The sequence below is a fragment of the Brachyistius frenatus genome, unplaced genomic scaffold (assembly GCF_029030835.1).
Source record: "Brachyistius frenatus isolate BFR_SWC_R1_liver_20210118 unplaced genomic scaffold, ASM2903083v1 Contig_104, whole genome shotgun sequence".
Lineage (NCBI taxonomy): Eukaryota > Metazoa > Chordata > Actinopteri > Embiotocidae > Brachyistius > Brachyistius frenatus.
Genome location: NW_027210703.1, coordinates 962,050 through 977,600, shown reverse-complemented (window position 1 = coordinate 977,600; position 15,551 = coordinate 962,050). Strand labels below are relative to the sequence as shown.

At 46.2% G+C, this 15,551-nt stretch overlaps 1 protein-coding gene across 7 annotated transcripts in view; it reads right to left on the bottom strand.

Annotated features, from left to right (window-relative positions):
- Window positions 1–15,551, bottom strand: part of sema6cb (semaphorin 6Cb) — a 156,307-nt gene that overhangs the window by 124,288 nt on the left and 16,468 nt on the right. For 5 of the 7 annotated variants that reach the window (XM_069711939.1, XM_069711944.1, XM_069711943.1 and 2 more), the window contains exon 2: window positions 14,206–14,304. The exons of the other annotated variants lie outside the window; for them this stretch is intronic. The gene's annotated coding sequence lies outside the window, so the exon portion shown is untranslated. The remainder of the gene's footprint in view (window positions 1–14,205; window positions 14,305–15,551) is intronic. 7 annotated transcript variants of the gene reach the window in all.

Sequence of the window (15,551 nt, the reverse complement as noted above, 5' to 3'; positions counted from 1 at the left end):
TTCATTTACTTCCTTCCACAGTTTGGACAGTCGTCGGTACGCCCGCATGTCACCGGTGGTTTCTGTGGAGCGGAAAAAGTGGGTGGGGGGGGTAGTCGTGGTGGTGGTGGTGGTGGTGGTGGGTGGGGAGGGGGGTGCACACACGGAGAGAGCCCGACTGAAACTGGATTTTGCTCCATTATGCAACAATAACAATAGGCACAGACCCGCTCGGTGTATTGCGGGTAAAGCTTGCTGAGACTGTGGCCAAAAATGATTCAGCCGCAAGGAGAGAGGGGGGGGAAAAAAAATATTAAAAAAGAAAATTCTCGCTGCCCGCTGGGCCGAACCTTTAAAAACTCTGCATGACCGTCCATAAACTCTCTTCCGAGAGGAGCGAGTTCGCTTCTCGCCGAAGAGCATCCAGCACGGTTCAGTGGCCATTACCATTTGAAAAGGAAGAAGATGAGTGCAATAGCAGTGGGGGGGGGGGAGAGGAGGGGGGGGGAGAGGGAGGATGGAGGGGAGAGGGGGGGGGCGTTTAGACCAGCATGCAGAAAAAGAAAAGGATCTTGAAGGGCTTGGAGAGGCGAGAGCGGCCGACTTGTTGAACTTGGCGCATGGATGAGCTCCATCCGTCAACGGGGCGGAGAGCTACTCCCTTATTCACGCTTCGCCCTCGAGACGACGGCCAACCAGTGCGCCGAGTACGTCCGAGCCCGTGCGAGGAACCGAGAGGACGGTAACAACCTTGGTGGGGAGGGGGGAGGGGAGGGGGAGGAAAAAAAAAAAGTAAATAGAGTCCTCCCACCGCGTAATACCGATCTCCCACGCCGCACTTTTTTTTTTTTTTTTTTTACCTACTTCCTTCCCAGAGCAATAAACAACAACAAAGCTTTTTTTTTTTTTTTTTTAAAGAAATTATTCATATATCGCTACAGTGTCCATTTTCTGAATTATGCATTTGACCTTTGTGTTGGAATAAAGAGACCACGGGGCGGCGGCGTTCCCCCGGAGAACGAGCGGGAATAAACGCGTGAAAGTCCGCGCGCGGCGTACGGGCGTCAGCGCGGCGCTGCGTTTCAGGGGTCGACTTCAATGTCGGACTTCAGGCGCCTCGAGATCCCCTTTTGAAAACGGAGGGGAAAAAAAAAACGGCATTCGCTCCGAGCGCTTTTCCGAAACGGGGCGGTGCGATGTCACGTGACTTCAATCCGACTTTAAGACCTTCAGACAACGGGCTCGCCGGCGAGTCGGCACACCGCCGAGGGGGTTTGGAGACTTCACCGGCTGAATGCAAAGGAGGTGCAGCCAAATGCAGGGGCTACAAATCAGCATTTTAAAGCAAAGCAATTAAAATGTCTTTTTTTTTTTTTCTTCTTTTAAAGGATTAGCGTACGTGTCTTCTCTTTCTTCCTTATTTCCCCCGTTTTTTTTGTTGTTTTTTTTAACCGCCGCCTAGTTGTAATGCCCTACTCGCGTCAGAAGGTGGCGGTAAGGCGAGCCTCAAGGCTTTCCGCCGCCCGCCATTAAACAACGGAGGCAGAAAGGTAAAACGGCCTCCAGCCGATAAGTCGATTAATAATCGATTAGTTACGAATGAATTCAACACACGCACATTGAATAAAAGGCAAAGGTGTAGGAGTTGCATCTGAACTACTTTAAGGCGTTAGGGGGGGAGGCTTTTCTCCGGGGCAAAAAAAAAAAAAACACAAAAAAACCTTCAAAATATGAATTTTTGATGAGATGAGTTCTTGGAAGTTTAATCAGGTTTTAAAAGCTCACGGTCAATTCCGGCGTTTTGCAGTACAAAACAAAAAACAGTCAAAGACTATCAATAATTTCTTACTACGCCGACGTCATTTGCACCAGATAAAACTTATGAGCAGAATTTCAGGCCGACGGGGGGGGGGGGGGGGGGGCAAAAACAACAACCTCACATACACGATGAAATGAGTTTTTCCCCGAGAACCGCGACGGCGTTATTTCCTTGAAAGCTGCTATTGAACGACAGAGGACACTCAATACTTGGTTTGTTTGTTTTTTCCTTCCTATGACATTTTTGGCACACCTGAGGTTCAGGTGCAAAAAGAGGAACTGAGCGTAATTTCCGACCGCTATTTGTGAACAACGGGCGGCGAAGCTCACGACGGCGGCGAAGCGGCGAAATTACCCCATCCCAAAAACATTTAAAAAAAAAAAAAGGTTCACTCCCCTCGTGTCGCCGTGTCCCGTCTCGTTTTCTCAAGAACCGGTTTGTTTGCCGCCCCGGGGGCAGGTGCATACAGCCGGGCAGGTAAGTAACGACACCTGTTTCCACCCGCTGGGTTCCAGGTTGCCTCACTTGTCCCGTTTCTTTTTTTTTTTTTTTCTTAAGAAGCGTCCCACGCCCGTTTGGAAGTGGTCGGGAGCTCTGCACGCACACGCACACGCACACGCACCTTAATGCACGCACCCAATCACACGCCCACGAGTTAGCAAATCTAGCCAAGCTTATTTCATGGAACGCCGAAGCGCAGAAGGTGGCAGACCGGGCTGAGGAGGAGCGGCGGGCGGAAAACAGACAAAAAAACAACAACAAAAAACAAAAACAAAACAAAAAAAAGCAAACGTTTCTGGAACCTTTGGGGTTTTTACTACTACGGCTTGATAACCGCCTCCGTGACTCACACTTTCATTTGCCAGAAATACATTTGGGTTTGTAAAAGAGGTTCTTTCTGAAACGGTATTTTTGTTTGTTTGTTTGTTTATTTATTTGTTTTTTTTTCCACTACAAACGGGTCAAAACGCCGTCAGGCTAAACGGCTTCATGAAGCGGCAGGTCACGCTTCCTCTGCAAATGTGAAGAAATATGAGGGGGAAAAAAAAGAAAGAAAGAAGCCTTTTAAGTCCTCCCTACGCTTTAAGATATAAATAAATACACCTTTACTTTAAATGAATTTGCGTCTGACGTAGTTCGTTCACAACGAAACAAACAAAGTTAAGTTGCCTCGTTCTTGGATCCTCCGTTTTTACATCGATGCAAAATGCAAAAAAAAATAAACAACAACAAAAAATCGATTAATGAAGATGGCAGATTTTCCAAAATGCAGTTTGAGTATATATATATATATATATATATATATCTTCAAATCGAAGGAGAGCTCGGATGACCTCGCGCGTGCCACACAGTCGATGTCCAAATCAACAGCAGCAACCGGGACACCTCGGAGGACTCGGAGCCGACCGGGAACGGTGCCAGAGCTTTCAGTCCTCGGCGCTCCCCGAAAACTGGTTGTGTGACTGACGGCGCACATGTAAAGAATAAATAAAAGAAGAAAAAAAAAGTTGCTGGCGTATGCAAACCACTTCCTTGAGGGAAAAAAGTGACCGACTCCCCGATACTCCTGAGCTGAAAAACGCCCCCCCCCCTCCCCCGGGTTGCCGAAAACAATGTGGCGTTCTCGGAGCCCCGCGGTGAAGACGGGAGGCTTGCGAGCCGAGCCGAGCGGCGGACAACTTCCTCGGCAAAAAAAAAAATTTAAAAAATGAAATAAGAAATTACAAAAATGCATGCTTGACGGGTGCAGCGGGAGCGTAATAGATTCGAAGTTGTCCACTCTTGAGCTGGAGAGTGTTACATCGCCATGGAAACCGTTTTCGAGCAGCTTTATCGTTTAAGACACTTTTTTTTTAAGGCTTTTTCCTTTTTTTTTTTTCCAGTTACGCCTCAATCTTCTCTAAAAACCTCCAAATCCACTCTTCTCCTTCTCCTTCTTCTTCTCCTTCTTCTCCTTCTTCTCCTTCTTCTCCTTCTTCTCAGTGAGGCAATCATCACAGCCCCGCGGTGCGAGAGCGTCTTAGCTATGGCAGATAAAGGCTGTGAGATTGTCAGTAATGACGGCTCCACCAGTGCTGAAACTTCCCAGAGCTGCTTGTTTCAGCAGTAATTACGACGGGGCGGGGGCGAGGGGGGGGGGGGGGGAGGAAAGGGGGTAGGAGGGGGGGGGGTTCTTAAAAAGCTTACCGGGCCTTTTGCTCCTGATGCCATGTCGAGTTTTGTTTTGCTGTTTTGTTACGCAAGGCAAAGTCGGTCGGATAACTAAACTTAAAAAAAAATTAAAAAAAATAAAAAGGGGGGACGGGGCGGCTAAGCTAAACAACGTGTGAAACAAAGAGGTAAAAGAGCAGAGTGAGTACCGAGTGATGTGGGAGCTGAGCATGGGGGGAGGAGGGGGTAGGAGGGGGAGCGGGGGGGAGGGGAGGGGGTGCTCTGAAGTCAATGAATAGGGATGAGATTGGATCATTGATGCTCGGTGTTCTCCAATCACAGACTCGGTTGAAGGAGGTGGAGGAGGAGGTGGAGGTGGAGGAGGAGGTGGAGGAGGAGGAGGAGAGGGAAATGATAAGACGGGTGGAAAAGGAACACAAGAGGAGAAGACGGAGCAAATAACGGCGGAGGGTACGACGGGCTTCCGAGAGGCAGGAGAAGGAGTGATTGAAAATAACAGGGAAGCAAAACAAAACAAAACAAAAAAACGAAAGGACCAGTAAGTGCGCGCGGATGTCTGGAAATCTTCTGAAGCACCACCACGAAATAAAAAGAATCTTTTTGCCTTTGTCTCCTCTGACACTTTTTTTTTTTTTTTCCACCCCTGAAGAAGGCCTTTCGGTAAATCACCTTCTTCACCCTCTCGACTGCTTCGTCCTCGCCTTCTGTTCTCATCCCCGTCCGCCCACTCTCATCCCCCCCCCTCTGATCTCAGAGACACACAGGTGCTTATGAGGAGAGCGCTTTACCCCCCCCCCACCACCACCACCACCACCTCACCCCCACCCCTCCTCCCTCTCCACGGATCAGCCTGGCGGATGGCTTGTTTGCCGACGTGTGGAGGAAATTCAGAGGATACAGAGGTCAGCCGTGCGTGGGGGGGGGAGGAGGGAGGGAGTGGGAGGGGGGAGGGGTGGGTGAGAGAGGGAGAGCCCCTCCCCCCCCGCCGAAAAAAGAAAATGGAAGATGAACTCATTTCATGCACGTGTGTCAGAAGGGTATGAAACGATCGATATTATTGAAAATGTTTGAAGTCGTGTTTTTTTGTTGTTGTTTTTTTTGTTTTGGGAGGAGGGGGGGGGGGGAGGTCAAGGTCACGGACAAGTCATCTATCACGGCTCGGTCACATGGTGCCGAGTTACCGGCGGTAACGGTGGTCATGACTGGTCAACCCGAAGCGGAGAATAAAAAAATAAAACAAAATAAAAAAAGCCCCCCCCCCCAGGTAATTAAAGTACGTTTATTATAAAGAGCGGAAATGAAAAAGTAGCTGGGTATTTATCGGTTCATGTGGATATGAATATAAAATTTTACCATTGAAATCGTATGAATGCGAGCTGGTGACATGTTTTACGATCGCACTCATGGGAGAAAAAAAAAATAAAATAAAATGATGCCAGGCGGTGTGAGGAGCAGAATTACAGACGAAGGGATATTTGCCAAATATATATATATATATATATATTTTTTTTTTTTAGGTCTACATTTGCAAGACTATAGAGGAAATAATAATAGAGCTGAATCACCTGAGAGGCACTAAAAACATCGTTTAAACACAGTTACAGCACAGACTAAACAGAGAGGTGTGCATACTGCTGAGATCTGAGAATAGAATAGAATAGAATAGAATAGAATAGAATAGAATAGAATAGAATAGAATAGAATAGAATAGAAAACCTTTAGACAAAGAGTAGCAAAAAAACCCAGCAAAAAAGACACTTCCTAGAAATATATACTTAAAAAAAAGAGAAATAAATCAAAATATTGCACTTAAGTGAATATTGTACCAAGACTGTTGTAAGAAGTTGGAGAGCTTTTCGCGCTCTTTGTGTTTCTTAGTAATTTCTTTGTCTATGTTGAAGTGAGCACTTTACACATCGAGTGTCAACCAAAAAAAAAAAAAAAAAAAAAAAAGTAATCTAATTACCTTCACATATCAAACTTTGCTGGGCAACAGGAAGTTGCTCATTTTCATAGATAATCACACGTTCAGGTCATTTAATATGCTTAATATCACGGATCAGGATATTGATTATGTTGGTCAAATAAAACAAACAAGTTGAAGATATCGCCGAGGTTTTGGAGGATTCTCTTGACAAACTAATCCAAAGTAATATTCACACTCGGCACCAGATCCAATAATCGCTGATGCAGCTCACGGGAAGCTCCGTTAAACCCGAGCCGGAGCACATCTGCATCCCGGCAAACGGCTCTCGACTACTCGTTTCAGATGCCGCACGTTGCCAATTAATACACCAATCTTCCTTAATGCCCCACCGAAGGGAATCTGTAAAACATCAATTAGAAGAAATACGAGAGGCTCTCGGGTAAACTGCCTCACGCTCATGCGTGATATTGGAAAGAAACATTGAAAATACAAAATAAAGAAAACAAAAATCTTACTGGAAGCTGTTGCGTCTCCAAATCACCCCCCACACACACACACACCCTTTTCCACTGGGACAGATTCTGGTTGCGGGTCTGAAAACGACCTGAATATTTGCCAATTTAAAAAAAAAATTAAAAAAAAGTAATAAAAAAAAAAAAAAAAAACTGGCGATGAGAGCTTTGATGAAAAAAATAAAATAAAACGGTCTTTGAAGATTGAAAAGGAAATGACCCGGCTCCACCGCTCCACGGTCAATACGGCTAATCAGACCGGTCCGCCCACATCGCGCCGACGGCCGCTGGTCAATAACCGCCAGCTTCAACTGCACCCATAAACCACCGGCTTTTTGCGGTCAATAGAGTCGGTCTTCAACATCCCCCCCCCTCCCCCGTTCTTTTCAACTTTGAAATCCAAATACTTATTGAGGATTTCGGCATCGCCCGTTGTTCCCGTTTAAAAATCCAACTCTTGTAGGTGAATTTGTACATATTTTAAGTCTAACGACGACCTTATTTATGAATAATTAATATACACGGTCGCTTAAAAAAAAACCAAGCCGGATAGGAAAACGGTTAGAAATTAACATTAAAACGACAATAAAGTTCAGACGTTTTAGTTTGAGGGACCAAAAAAAAAAAAAAAGTGTTAATTTCTTCATCAATGATTCTATAAAAATGAGTGATAATTCAATTTCTACAACCAAAACAAAATAAATTTCAAAAATAGGTAAAAAAACAACAAAACCTTTCAGCACCCAAATGTTTGTTTTTATAGCAGGTAAGCTACTACAGCTTCACTTAAGCTTCGTTTTACCGAATGTTTGGCGATTACAATTTTCACGGCAGAAAGTGCTTTATTAAATAAATATCGTCACGATAATTCAAAATGACATGAAAAGGCATCGGGGTTTTTTTTTTTTGGGGGGGGGGGGGGGTTAAATAACTTCCCTATAGAAACCTTCTGGGGAAAACGCTGCCGTCACGCACGACAACCAAAACGTTTGAACAGCGAATGTTTGGAATTTGCTCGAGAAGTGATTAAAATATCTCCAGATCAATTTTCTAAATCGACCGACCGTAGTGATTTATCATCTCGTTGCTTCGGCAGGCGGTCGATCCCAGCACTTTAAATTAAGAGCCCGACACGACATATGGATAATATATCAAATTACCATTCATCACGGTGAAGGCTTTGCTGCTTTTCATCCATTTTCAAATGACTGGAAGTTTAGCATGTTTGGAATTTGCACCGTTTGTCGCAATCTCTTTAAAAAAAAAAAATAAATAAATTAAAAAAAAAGTCATTATTCAAAAAAAAAAGAAATCACCATTAGCCGATTCCATTTTAAGCTCCGGGGTGGACTTTTGTTCACGAGCCGTCGGTCAGCGCTGTCTGGGCTTCGAGAGGCTCAACGACCGACGCGAGAGGAAGAGCAAACAGAGTCAACTTTTCTGCAACGGCTCAGAACAAAGTCAACAGAACTGCAGCTCTCGCTGATATCATCTATAAAAACAAACAAAAACAAATATTGAAATAAGCGGCAGTAAGTTGAATAGAATACAAAAACGCGCATCGACTTGCACACTTCCTCAACATCAAGACGGGCCAATAATGGAAACTCCCCTGCCTCCCCCCTTCCCTTCTTCCTCCCCCGGCTCCCCCCGAAGGCCACTTAAAGTAATTACCGTTGTTGCACACGCAGATGTAGGCGAGACGGCGCGCTAAGGAGCGGCGGGATATGAGAAAAAAATAAATAAAAAATCCGCAATCACGCTTCGTCGTAATCAAACGAGTCGACCCCTTTTGAATCGTCGGAGCAATTAGGACGCTTATAAAAGAGCTGTATTTAAAACGGCCAGACAGACCACGACAAGAGGGCTCGAGCGCCTCCGGGCGCGGGGCGCGTTAGCTTCCCCCCCCCTTTTTTAAACCGATATCCGATAAAGAGCGCTGAATCGGCAAAATGAAATTAACCATAAAAAAAAAAACCAAAAAAACGTTAAAACCTTTTAAGGCTAATTCTCGAAGGGCGAGTCCTTTATGGAGCGATTTCGATCGGCAATTTCCTGCTCTTGTTTTATGTCTCATATTAATATCTTATTAAGTCCGCACTTCTAACTTAAGCAAAGGTAACCGATTCGTCGGAAAAACAAAACGCTATTAAGGAGATCAACGTATGAGTGTTTACCCAAATTCAAATGAGTCGACTAGTGTATTTAAAAGAAAACCCCCCCAAAAAAAGTGTACGAGATGGAAATTGTTTGCCGGATGTTTGAAAATCAATCAAGATAAAGAAAGAATTAAAACAACAACAACAACAAAAATCGATAGAAAACTATTTACAATGGATTTCTGAGATGTGACAAAGTAGAAGCGCGGTGAGTCTAAAAATACGCCGACGGCGTCTTTGTGTTCAGATCTGACAAAGGGATCGTCAAGGATTTTTTTTTTTTCATTAATTGCCTGCCCGAGCTACGCGTCGCAGTACAATGCTTGTTTGTACAAATTTTTTTTTTTTTTTAAATAAAAAGACAATACATATAAACAGACATGCAAATCCTAGTGCGTGTAAACACGGCACAAAGCCAATTACACACCATTATCGCGCACACGCGGTTTCAATATCAGACCTTTTTTTTCCCTTCATCTGGAACGAGCTCGCTCTAATCTTTCCGTGTTATCTGAGAATCTAACAAGGGATCAGCATCCAAAGACATTTCCATCAAATTAGAGAAATAAAATCTGTGGGGAAGGGATTTTTTTTTAATTTTATATATATATATATATATATATATATAATAATAATTGGACCATAATTCTGGATCGAAACGTCAGAATCTCTCGACGAAGAGCCGGCCTGACGACGGAGCTGAGAACTCGGGCGTTAAGACGAGTGACGCCGAACTGATGAGACCCTGATAGGATTAGTTTCACATGAAAGACAAAAAAAAAAAAAGGTCGAAGAAGTACGTTTGGAAATCTACCGAGCCGTTAAAAGTTCATGTTACAGAAAAGTTAGTCAAACTAATTAGGAGTGTCTGACCTCCTTTTCGCGATGATGATTTTGGCTGCAGTTTGTCGGGGAAGAAAAGAAAAAAAAAAAAAGTTGGAAATACTAAACAGTTTTTTGTTGTTGTTTTTTTGTTGTTTTTAAACAAGCGGAAAAACTAGGAAGATATTTCCACTTTTGGTGTTTTTTTTTTTTTTTTCCTCATCCCGCTTCAACCTCAGGTGTAGCATCGAGTTTAGGTTGTTGTTGTTTTTCAGTTTTGTTGTTGCATAAGGACATTGTTCTGTGTAATGTAGTTCTGGAAATCATAAATAAACCAGAAACCCCCCCTCCTCCTCTTCTTCTCCCCCCCCCGACTGATCCTCAAAAGACTTCGCGTCCCCCGTCTTCCCCCCAATCGACAAAGTCCCTCCTGTGAAACCGCACGATTTTTCAGAGTCACCTCAGGAATGGACAAACAACAAATAAAAAAATTGTTTTTAAAAAAAAGAAAGAAAGCTGACGTTGAACCCCCTCGCACTCTTCGCCTGCGGTGGACCTCATTTTTTATTTTTATATTTCCTCCCACCTCCTCAAAGTCCCTGCATCCCTGGAACTTTGAAGTCCAGCCAGCTTTTGGGGAAGGAAAAAAAAAAAAAAGCCTGCAATCTCCCTGCCATGACCAGGCAGAGGATTAAGCCAAGCCCTGCAGGACCGAGTGGAAAGAGGACGAAAGAGGGCTGCGGGAGGACCGGCGCCATTTTCCACGAGGGGCCGTGTTTGCGGGCGCAAAGCAGCTCTTCCCCGCGGCCCGAGCTGTGGGGGGATTAACGAGCTACTGAGGAAGCCGAGAACAGACCTCCAGCCCCCTCTCTTTTTTTTTTTTTTTTTTTTTTTTCCCCACACAAACCAATTTACAGCAGAAAACATGGGGGAGGCCGCTAATTCTCCCCGTAACCGCCTCAAACGCTTCAACTCTGAATCTTTTGTTGCGTCGCTCACACAATTTGCTTCAAAACATCACCCCCCCCCCCCAATCCCCATCCCCGAAAATACCCGAGTCAAAGAAGCGACGTTTCTACAAAAGGATTCAATTACCGATACGGCGACTACATTGAGTCGAAAAGTTACATTTCAATGTTCGCGGGATGGGGGGGCGGGGATATAAGCGGTTTAAGCTCCTTAATCTCGCCATCGGACCCGATACGATCGGTCACGGGGGAAGTCACCCTGGAAAGTTTGTTTTCCCTCGTGAGCCGAAACAACAGAGATTATTCCCCCTTTTCATCCGACGCGAGCGCCAACATTTTGTCGCACGTCAGGCTGCAAATACGTCATGAAACGTTCCGCCCGATACATCCGGCGAACGAAACGATTAGAAAAAAAACCCCGGTTCGTTTCCACAGAGCACGCTGCCCAGGCGTCGGCCGAAGGGAGCTAACGGGAGAAATGCGTTTCTATTCAAAAAAAAAAAAAGGTGGGAAAGAAAAAGAGGACGGATTCGAGCCATCGAGCCGTCGTCGGGTGTCGTACGGTGTCGGAGGCGTGACCGGCATCTCATTGAATCTCGAGGCGCGTCAGGCGGGTAGTAGCAACTTAGGGGGAGGACTGCCGTCGTCGGCTGCGGGACGGTATTGGACGCGTCACCGGCAGCTCGGGACGCCGAACGGGAAGAGGTGTCGAGACGTGGAAGCGACTTAACGCCCGAGTGGCGAAGAAGGACGACGACGTGGGACTTGAGGGTAAAGGAAAGAAAAGGAACGGCGGATCCATACCCTGCTGCCTTCCCGTCAGCGCTTTTCAAGTAATGGGGTCCCTTTTGTCTTATCTGTGACTGAAAGGAGGGCTTGAGGACTTTGGCCTTCATCCCTTTGTTGTTGAGGAGTCTCTTGTGGAAATGGCGTGGGCGTGCAGGGGAGGAAGAGCCGAGGCGGGCCGCGCAAAGGCCCATCAGACTTGAGCGGTCTTAATAAAAGCTTCCCTCCTATCCACCCCAGAGATCTCCTCACCCCAATTATACGCCTGACACCTTCTACCCTCCTCCAGCTCCTCTTATTTCTCACAGCAGCACTCACCCTCCTCCCCCTTCCTCCCCCCCCCCCCCCCCCGTCCCTAAACCTCCCACCCTACAGCTCGCCATCCAGTTCGCAGCTCTGATCGCGGCCTCTTTTCCGTTGCAGTGCTCAAAGTCACTCGGAGTTTATAAGAAATTTAAAAAAAAAAATAGTTAAATAAAAACTCCCCCTCCCCCTCCCCCCCCGTTTCTTTCATCAGCAGGAACCGAGCGCCGAAAGTGGTTTTGAACGACACCCCCCCCCCCTTTTCGAATTGGGAAACGTTCGATCGGTACGTCACTTTTGTAGGAATTTATATCTTCCGTCAAACCTGTAATCTACTAACGTCAGCTGGAGCGATCAAAACAAACAAACAAACAAACAAAATACAACATACTAGGAGGGTTTGAAAAGGTCTTGAAACTCTGCAGCCATCATCAAATAACATCAAACGAACACGAGTTTTCAGATTAGACTTAAAACCTTCCTTTTCGACAAAGTTCGGGCCGGGTCAGGTGACCCCGACTCACGCCTTAATCGTGATTATTGCTTCTTCTTTTTTTTAACTTGGATGTTTTTGAACGTGTTTTTTTTGTGTTTTTTTTTTTTTTGGTCATTTTGTTTTCTTGCCGTGTTGCGGCGGCGATTTTACACTTCAAATAAAACTGAGCAGAACAGGAGCGACACCGGACGGCCGTTGAGCGAAAGGGAAGTGCGACAACCAAATATGTAAATCAATATGACGACTGGGCGAGAATGAATCCCTGACCGACCAGTAGCCGTCGGCCGAGTGTCAATTTGTTGTCGTTCACGTAAAAAGAAGCTTATTCAGCTGGTTTGGGTGGAGCTCAGCTATGTGAATACGTTTAATAAGACGCTCTGTAAAAAAAAAAAAAAAAAAAGAAAAGGCTGGAGACCCCTTTTATAAACCAACCAATGAATACCGCCGTATTAAAATGAATAACTGTTAAAGTGCTAAAGTTAGAGTCGGACGCAACGCACCGAAGCGACGATTTAAAAACACGCTTTTGGAATAGAATAACAGAAAAGGGGAAAGAAAAAAAAAAAAAAAAAAAAAACACCGACAAGTCACATCGACCGAATACCTCGACCTCGTTTCAACGCTCTGCAGGTTATGAGGGACTTTTATTTTTTTTTAAATTTTTCTCCCAATTAACAGCTTCGCATATCGGTTGATCTCTCGTTTGCTTGCAATCTCTTCAAACTCAAAAACGGAGCGAAGCAAAAAACAAATTACGCAAACGCGCCTCCCAGCGTCCGAGCGGAGGCGCCGCCCCGACGGGCGCGGAAGGCGTTCGGTGATGACACACCGATGCAACACCAGCTCGTCTACGGGCGCAGCGACGGGTCCGACGACAACAACGAGGAACGCGCCTGTTTTTGCCGCTCCCGCTGCATTGTCTGGTGCTCGCCTGCCTTTTATTTTCCCCGAGACAATCTGTTGCTGCTTTTTTTTTTTTTTTTTACCTTCGGGTTGCTTTCAAGGTCACAGCAGGCCTACATCTGGCCAGCCATCTGTCTCCAGCCTTCCCACGAGGCGTCCTGTCATCGGCGCTCCTTGGCCCCGTCCTCTACTGTCCACATTCGAGCTCGCTGGTGGTGGGGGGTTGGAGGGATAGTGGTGGTGGTGGTGGGGGGGGGGTGCTCGGCCAGACGCGACATAGCTTTCCCGGTGATTCTACAAGTTTCTGATGCATTTGTTGCGGCGGTTGTTGTTGTTGTTGTTGTTGTTGTCGGTTGTTTTTGGGCCCGGCGACGACCCGACAACCTCGCGACAAAGCTCACAGCACCGGAAGACACCGGCAAAGGCGTACGACTAAAACACGTGCCAATTTGCGATTATTGACTGTGAATGATTGAATAGACGATCACCAACTGTTTTGCCCCCCCATCCTTCTCTCTCCCTCCCCCCTCCCCTCCCCCACCGGGGATATTAAAAGGAACGGTGATGATGATGATGATCGCCGTTAATCAACACGAGTGGGAACTGTGCCTCTTCATTTCAAAGAAGAAACCCATTTACGATCCACTTCCCATCTGCCCGACTCCCCCCTCACCCCCCCACCCCCCCCGCTCCCCCCGCCAACTTCCGGCGTCAGCAAACAAGCCCGACCGAGCCTCGCCATATTCAAACCAGACAAAAGAGCTCAGTCGACAAAACAAAAACAAACAAAACAAAAAAAAACCCACGAGTGCAGAAAATCTACAATTCAAAATAACCACCGCTAATCCAACTCTGGCCGAGAAACACACGCGAGACGATGCGAGGCTTCGAGGCTTTTGAAACGGCGCCCGGAGCGCACCACGCCGAACGACGAGCGCGCGGCTTTCGCTGAGCGCCGTTCATCGCGGCGTGTATTCTGCACGCAAGCGACTGAACTCATCACGTCCTCGGATTGAGACGAACTCTTCGCGAAAGCGCGCCAAATATCTAAAAGCTCATTTCTGCGCTCCGGTTGAATTAAGTCGATCCGCGTGCATCGTCCGCTCGATTGCTTATTTGAAAAAAAAACAACAACAAAATTATTTTTTTTAAAAAGCCTCAGGCGGCAGCGGCGGCATGCATCCATCCGTTAACTGAGGCCCGGAGACGCCTCCTCAGAGAGCGGACCTCGCTCCGGAGCGTCACACGTTCAGCCGAGTCTCAACACCGCAGCCGACGGCTCCGTTTTCCCAACTCAAACCTTCCAACAAATCTCCCGACGACGCGGCAGCCGCCTCGGACGGAAACGGCGTTCCTTACCTTTCGCTTCGGAGCGGTCCGCTGGCGGCGGCGATCCGCCGGGCGGGCGGTCGTTTCCAGCTTCGGCGCCGCCTTTCAGCCGCAGCCCGTCGGGCCGATCTGCGAATAATAATAAAAAAAAAAAAAGACGGCTCTTACATCTGCGTTTATCTCCCGACATAACGCGAGGGCGGCTCACGTTTTCCGTCAAAGAACTCAAAATAAAATACAAAGTCCAAAGTGTGAATAACAACGAGGAGGCTATTAACGCCGGGTGTATTATTCGCTGTCCAAAAAAAAAAAAAATGGGATGAGAAAATGTGAACCGATTTGCTTTGAATTGTCTGAAAAAGACGTGGTTGGAAGTGCTGTTTGTGTAACAACAGGTTTCTGTTGTAATAAGTAAACAAAATCTTTCGACAAATCCCAGAGCTCAAACTAGCCAAATCTGATGATGGCATCTCCGCACACAATCTGCTGCGGCAATCTGCTCCCAGACAAAAAAAAAAAAAAAAACATCTTCACCTCGCTAGTGCACAAACCAAAGCGAAGCTTTATCACGTCATGATGGTACAAAAAAAAAAAACTAAACACATGGCATGCAAGCTGAAAGTGAAGTTTGAGTAACTGTCAGCTTCACTCGGGGTTGACAGGCAATTTTCTCCTCAACATATAACGAAAGGTATTTAATGATCCTCCCTATACAGCCGCTGGTATTTGATGTTCAGCAGAAAACTAACCATTTAAAAAAATACATAAAAAAAAAAGAAGCAATCAGAGGTTCAAACTGGTTTGTAGAGTTTATGCCAAATCCAAATCCAAATTGAAATAACAAATCACAATACCCACGAGTACCGTTCGGGAAAAGCTTCAAATTTACAAAACGTCCCGTGTCGTTCTCCTGTAATTGAACCCGTTTAGGCAGGTGGGGCCGGCGTTGTTGCGCTTTTTTTGGGTTTTTTTTGGAGATGCGGGGGGGGGGGGGGTGTTGACCTCGAACCCGGCAAATTTCAAGCGGCGCAAACCCCCCCCAAAAAAGAAGAGACCGGCGGAGGAGGCGGCGGCGGCCCCCGGATGAAGTGAGCTCTCCAGCTGGAAGCCACATTGCTAATGACGGTTCAGTTAAGGCGAAGGCAAAAGCCGAGCTCTGCAGTTTATGTTGTTTTTTTTTCTCTCTTCGACGCTCTCGACTTCTTTTTGTTTTGACCACAAGTCCCCAGATGGGACGTACAACTGTTGTTTTTTTGGTGTTTTTTTTTTTTTTTTTTTTTTTTTGCGCATCGGGAGAAGTCCCGTCCCCGGCCGCGACTTTCTTGTTTCAGTGGTACTGAAGGAAACGTCGGGTCGTTTGTAGGACCTTTACAGTC